This window comes from Octodon degus, unplaced genomic scaffold, assembly GCF_000260255.1.
Source record: "Octodon degus isolate 3935 unplaced genomic scaffold, OctDeg1.0 scaffold00037, whole genome shotgun sequence".
Taxonomy (NCBI): domain Eukaryota; kingdom Metazoa; phylum Chordata; class Mammalia; order Rodentia; family Octodontidae; genus Octodon; species Octodon degus.
Window position 1 is genome coordinate 12,354,843 of NW_004524613.1, and position 7,013 is coordinate 12,361,855.

General features: G+C 47.1%; 1 protein-coding gene across 9 annotated transcripts in view; it reads right to left on the reverse strand.

Annotated features, from left to right (window-relative positions):
• The window catches only part of Zhx3 (zinc fingers and homeoboxes 3), a 223,036-nt gene extending 221,807 nt beyond the window's left edge, over positions 1-1,229 (reverse strand). For 6 of the 9 annotated variants that reach the window (XM_004631004.2, XM_023714756.1, XM_023714762.1 and 3 more), the window contains exon 1: positions 1,008-1,229. The gene's annotated coding sequence lies outside the window, so the exon portion shown is untranslated. Of the gene's footprint in view, positions 1-475; positions 719-1,007 lie in introns of those variants that run through there. The other 3 variants (XM_023714763.1, XM_023714757.1, XM_023714764.1) reach the window with 2 other exon arrangements.
• Positions 1,230-7,013: the final 5,784 nt, after the last annotated feature.

Genomic DNA, 7,013 nt, shown 5'->3' on the forward strand with positions numbered 1-7,013 from the left:
TTTGAAATACTGCAGTACTCAGTTACCACAAATAAAAACATCAAGAAAACCACATACAAGAACACGTATATAAATGGAAACTACAGTAATCTTTTTTAAATTGAAAATGTGTGGCTGTCTCATGAATAAACATTTAGGATGTGTAGACAAACATACTCTATGTGTCCACAGGACATAAAAACAGAAAAGCATAGGCCTGCTCTCCTCCTCTACCTAATACCCCCTCTACCCCCCCCCCAGCACAGAAGTGTTTCATGCAGGGCTCAAGCCCAAGGCAGTCGCCGTTCAGAAACTCAAACAGTGCCATTCCAAATGACTCAAACTCTCACTTTGCACCTAAACGCGCATCCCACCCACCCACCGGGCCATCGTTCCCAACTGCTTCTCTGACTAAAAAACCTAAGGTAGGAAGGCTTAACGAGTCTTGTAAACTTGTCACACGCCCTCCCGAGCACCCGGGACACCCAGAGCTCACGTGCATTGCTTTCCCACACGCGAACAAGGACCCCGAGATTCAGGAGTCTACTGGACCCCGCGCAGTTCGAGTCCGGCTCGGGCGCCTCGGCTGGGGCAGCTACCTCTTTACACCAGCGGCATGGGCTGCCCCATCCGGCCCGCGGTAGTAGACCAGCGGTGCTCGCTCGGCGCGCCTTCGCCGGCACCCCACTTCTCCGCCACGCCCTTTCGACCCTTTGGCCAGTGGGTGGCCCAAGGGGCACAATGACCCCCGGGGGCCGGGGCGCGAGAGCCAGGAGCTGGGGGTGCTGACAGATGGGAGAGGGGCCGGGCTTCGGGGGGAAGGGGCGGAGCCTCCCGGCAGGGGGTGCTGGCGGCTGACAGACCCGGGCTGCTGGCGGAGGGGGCTGACGGAGCCTACAGGCCGGGCGGTCCCGGCCTGGCGGGAAGGAGCTCGCGCAGACACAGGGGCTGACACGCAGAGACACACAGACACCGGGGACTGACAGCTGCGGGGGCACTTGGGGTCGGCTGCCGCGAAGGGCGCTCACCTGGCAGCGGCAGCGGACGCTGCGCCTTGGCCGAGCCGCTCTCCCCGCGCCGGGGGCCTCCCTCCCGGCAGGCGGGCGGGCGAGCGGGCGGCCGACGCAGGCCCCGCGGAGGCGGCGGCGGCGGCTACGCCGAAGCCGCGGACTGCTGAGCGGCGGGGACGCAGCTGCACCAACCGACTCCGGGCCGCTCGGCTCTGCTCGGTGGCACTCGGAGGCATTCGGTCCGGCTCGGCCTCGCTCGGCCCCACTGGGGGCGTGGTCGGGAGTCCCCCGCCCCGGTCGCCTCAGGCGCCGTGGGGCGGGGCTTCCGAGCGGGCGCGAGCCCCCGACGTCGCGGGGAAGCGGACCTCGGCCCCGGCGCATGCGTGGTGCTCTTCGGTGCTTGGAGGCGGGAGGAGACGGTGGCCTGGGTTCTGTGGCTTCTGAGGTTCCCGGCTTTTGTACTTTACATTCTGGTCTTCCTTGCAGACCACAACAGGCAACGCTTTCAAACAGAGGTGGACTAGGCTGGGACCCGGTCTGTCCCCTGCCGCTCTCCCCATGCAGTCTTTCCCTGGAAACACTGGGGATTGATCCTTTTATATCATCAAGGCTTCCCTGCAATTTGTAATACCCTCTTGTTTCTTAAAAGTAATAATAGCCTGAACAAACTTTCAATGACCTCTTCCTTAACAATATTAAATCTTCACATACTTGAGCATTCAAGCATCAGCCTCCCTGACTGCGATAACGCTGACCTCTTTCTTCATCTGCGCTCTAACATGCACGCCTGGGATGAGGGTGGGTCCGTTGCTGCATTGCCACTTGGATCAAGCACGCTTTTTGTTATGGAACCCAAGCTGGTGGCATACGTGATCAGAAAGTGATCCCTACCTTTAGAATTCTGTAACTAATAACAGGGCTCTTTGGTTTGACACCCCTGGGTCCAAATCCCAGATGTACATTAATCTGGCAGATTAATAATTAGCTGGGTGTCTTTGGGTTTATTCCCTCATCCATAAAAGAGTAAGGAAATATTAGCAACTATGCAATAAGATAAGTGAGAGGATTAAATGACATATAAAGCATATGTAAAGCTTTCTGCACACTGCCTTGGTGTTCAGTAAATAAGGAGAGCTTTAACTTGAGAGTGCATTAGGTAACTTAATTAATCTTCAGGCCCAGAAAGCCAGTGAACTGGTACATAAAGTATGAGCAGTGTGTCAAATTTAACATGCCCAGAGTCAAACACACCGAACTTCCCTCCTAACTTGCTGCTTGTACCTTCTTTCCCCACCTCAATTAATGTCAACTCTTCTAGTGAGGGAGGCCAAACCATTGTGGTCATCTTTGACTCCTGTCTTCATATTATATCCATTAGCAAAGCTTGTCAGCTCTGCCTTTAAAATTCTTTTTCCCCCCATGAAATATTACAATAGCCTCCTACCTGTTCTCCCTCCTACTAGCTCAGCATGGCAGACAAATGGATCCTGTTAAAACCCAAGTCTCTCTCCTCTAAAACATCTAACAGTTTGGCATTTCAGTATAAAATAATTCTTTGTTCTGGGGCCTTCACTTCCTATGTGATCTGTCTTCTCTCTACCTCCTTTTCCCTATCTCTCAAGCAGCATCTTCTTCCTCTCTATTCCCTCATTCCTCAGCCAGCCACACAAGATTCCTTCCTAGTCCCAGAGCATAGGGGCTCACTCCAACCTCAGGACCTTTGTGCTTAGTGTTTCATCCCCCAAATATGAGAAATACATGTGCCCTCACTCCAAATTTCTACTCAAAAGTCACCTTCCTGGAAAGACATTCTTACACATCCACTAAAACATCAAATCTCACCACTTACCATTCTGCTCCTCCTCACTGTGCTTTACTTTTCCTTCTACCCCTTATGTCTTGAATATTCCTAATTTCCTTGAGGTCAGGAGGTTTTTGCTGTTGTTCATCTATAACAAGAACATGGACATGTTCAGGTACCTAATAGTTCTTGTGAATAAATGAGAATATATAGGATATGTTGCTCCAATCTATCTTATTTATTCAGTAAATTTTTCCAAGGACTTATTCTGATCCAGACACCCTGAGGCATACAGAGATAAACAAGGAACTCTCTTGACCCGAGGAAGTCAGTATTTCAGAGAAGGAAATATACTTCTGCTGGAGGCATGGCGCAATGGTAGAGTGCGTGCAAGAGACCCCAAGTTTGATCCCTAGCACCAGGGTGAGTGGAAACACTCTGGGAGGAAATACATAATACTAGATGGATATGTCAGCTGCTTCAGGGAGTTATACTTAAGAGTGTCCAGGACAGAGTTAGAAGCCTTCCCAGAGATGACATTGGGACTGAACCTGTGGAGCTGATGAGAAAGGGAGTCCAGGGAGAAGAAGCAGTATACATTTAATGCCAGATAGAGTGTACACAAATACTGTTTCCCAATGTCGGGCATGGCGGCACATGCCTATAATGCCAGCACATGAGAGGCTGAGGCAGGAAAATTGTGTAAATTTGAGACCAGCCTGGGCTACAAACTGAGTTTAAGGCCAGCTTGTATTGCATAGTGAAACCCTGTTTCAAAAGGACAGCTCCCCCCCAAAAGAACAAATACTGTCGGGGCTGGTGAGATGGCTCAGTGGTCTAAAGCACCTACTTAGAACAAGCTAAGCTAAGCAAAGCACAGGGACCACGGTTCAATCCCCCAGCACCACATGCCAGCCAGCCCTGCCCTCTGGTGGGCTGAGCTGGCCACACATACACACACATACACACACACACAAATAAAATTAAAAAAAAAATTTAAAAATTTAAAAAAAAGAACAAATACTGTCTACCGGAGGAGGCAAGTTGTTTTTTCCTCTAGAAGATAAAGTTAAACAGATTCAAGATTATTCCTATAATGTCACTTATACTCACATCTTGAAGAGCTTTGTTATTTATTTATTTGATACAGGGGCTCGCTACACAGCTTGGACTCAGTGATCCTCCTGGCTCAGCCTCCCCAGTGCTGGGATTACAAGTGTGTACCACCATGCAGTACTGGGATCAAACTTGGTCTTTGCACTTTCCCAGCAGACACTTAGGCCACCGAGCTATCTCCCCAGCCCTGAAGAGCTTTCTTAAATAGGAAAGAAACTGCCAGAAGTATAATTTATGTGATGTAATTACAACTAGACCTGTATTCTATGGAAATGGACAAAGCTATGAACTTTTCTACGTCAGTTCAAAGAGGCAAAGAACACATACCAGTTTGCTAGCTGCAAGTACAAGTAATCCACCTGGCCAATTTTTAAAAAATGTATTTTGGGGCTGGTGAGATGGCTCAGTGATCTAAAGCACCTACTTAGAACAAGCTTAGCAAAGCAAAGAGACCGCGGTTCAATCCCCCAGCACCACATGCCAGCCAGCCCCGGCCCCTGGTGGGCTGAGCTGGACACACACACACACACACACACACACACAAATTAAAATAAAAAATAAAAACATATATTTTTTAAAAATGTATTTTGTACAGGGTCTCACTATGCGGCTCAGGCTCCTAGTGATCCTCTGTTTTCAGCCTCCCCAGCGCTGGGATTACAGGTGTGCACCACCACACCTGGTCTTGGTGGCCTGCTCAGCATGCCCTAAGGGGGGTGCTGACATGACATGTGTTGCCTGGTATTGAACGTGGGTCCCTGCACTTGCCTAAACAGATGTTTAGTCTGCTGAACTATCTCACTGGCCCTCATCTGGCCAATTTTTAAAAAAATGAATGGAATGTTAGAACTTTGTAAGAGGGGGGAGAGTGGTACTCTCTCAGAGACCAAGATAAAACCTAGCAGAGCTTCTGGGTAGGTCAAAAGCAGAGCTAGGGAATATAATGGAATTCTTCCTGCAGACCTGTTTTCTCTGCATTCCAAACATAATGGGAAATGTGTGTACCACCCACCTCTCAGTATAGGGCTACAATTTCAGCTACATAGAGAAAAACTCAAACCTCCTAACCATTCTAAGCAGACCCAACTTGAATCAGGTGTCTTCCTTCTCTAGAACAATTGTGATCTCCCTATAGGAAATAATGTTCACCTGGAACCCATCTCGCTAGCTAAAAGACTGGGCAATCGCAGGGTAGAGGGTCGAGGTGATACCTGTGTGGATAGAAGTCCACACAGAACCACAGGTTCTACTTGGTGACAAACTCTCTGGGAAACATTTGATAGTGACACAGGACATAATTATTGAACTCCTTATTTCTATACAGAAAGAGGCCTATTTGGGTCTCATGCCACTTTACTTTTCACCTTATGCTCTCTGTAGGCACATGACAGGATTGTACTTCCTTGCAGTTTGGAAGTGGGAGCAGCCGTATGACATGCTTTGGCCAATATAATGTGAGTGGAAGTACAGAAGTCCCAGGTCTACAGTAGGACCTTGATGAGACAGTTGTATACCTGAGCTGTCATCTGAAAATATGGTGAATATTACTGGTAAGTGCCAACCAGCAGGAAGGATCTTTAATATGAGAAGTGGTACAGAAAGCCTTACTAACAAGATTCAACTTATTTGGTGTAAGCAGCCAGTTGTTAACTAGCATAATTAAGAGAAGGTGTGTTTTATGGTGTGCCAGAAAGCATGGATCATGAACAGTGTTTTGTATTGGAGTTGTGATCATGGTGCTTCAGTTTCCAGCTTTTTAATTTGTTTCTACCTTTTCAAGAAATGTCATCATGGGAGATGAAAGTTGAGTCTGTGGTAATGATCGAGTCCACAGTTCAGAGTTCTCAGTGGGAATCATTTAGTTTTTCCTTCTGCAAAAAAAAGTTAGCCATGCTCCAATATCAGCTGTACTTTTTTTATATTGGTGTAATTGTACACATTTACACAAGGGCACTATGGTGAACTCTGAGCATTATAAGTGATTATTAGGAAACCACATGCATAGAAAATGGCCTGAGAAATGGACCAGAGGCGTTATCCTTCATTTTGACAATGCTCTGTGTCACACATCACTTCTGACATAGCAGTCTCTGCCAAATAAAAATATTATGGTGCATCCTCATCTATCTTATTCACTGGCTCTGCCACAGTATGACTTCTGGCTCCTCCTGAAAGTCAAAATGACCATGACAAACAATTTGAATCCATTCAAGACACTGAAGTGGTCACAATGCAACTGAAGACACTCACAAAAGAATTTCAGAACTGCTTCAAAAAAGTGGCAAGAATGAAGTAATAGATGTGACTCCAGAAGGGAGAGCATTATGGGGGACATTGATGGCAATGTGCCTTTTGTTGTAACAATTTTTTTTTTCATGTGGTTAGTACAGGATCTACAGGGTCTTACTACACAGAAAAGACTCGTAGTGATTCTCCTGTTTTCAGCCTCCCAAGTGTTGGGATTAGAGGAACGTGCCACCATGCCCAGCCTCAATGGCTGTCTCAGCAGGTGGGGCCGGTGCAGCATGCTGTGGATTGAGCCCTGGTCCCTGTGTCTGCCTAAGCAGGTGCTTTAATCCACTGAGCTATCTGGCTGGCCCCTGTTGTAACAATTTTCTTTTTCCTTTGCGGAACCGGGGATTGAACTCAGGCCCTTGTGCTTGGCAGGCAAGCGCTTATTCTACTGAGCCATCTCCCCAGCCCCTGTAACAATTTTTAAAACTATAAATATACACCAAAGTTTCAAGCCATCATTTTTTATCACATCTTGCATGTTCTTAATAGAGCAGCCAGTTGTTAACTGGCATTTTGTTCACAACAGCCAAAAAAAAAAAAATAACCTAAATATTTACTGACATAAGACTAGAAAAACAAAATGCCATATATGAGTGCGATGGACCTTTAGCCTTAAAAAGGAATGAAATTCTGACAAAAGTTGCAACACAGATGAACTTTGAGGAAGGTGTGCTAAGTTAAACTATCTAGAAAAAAACCCAGATACTATATGATTACAATTAAATAAAATGTTTAGAATTGTCAACTTCATAAAGACAGAAAATAAAGTGGGAGTTTCCAGGCACTGAGGAAGAAGAAAATGGGAAGTTATT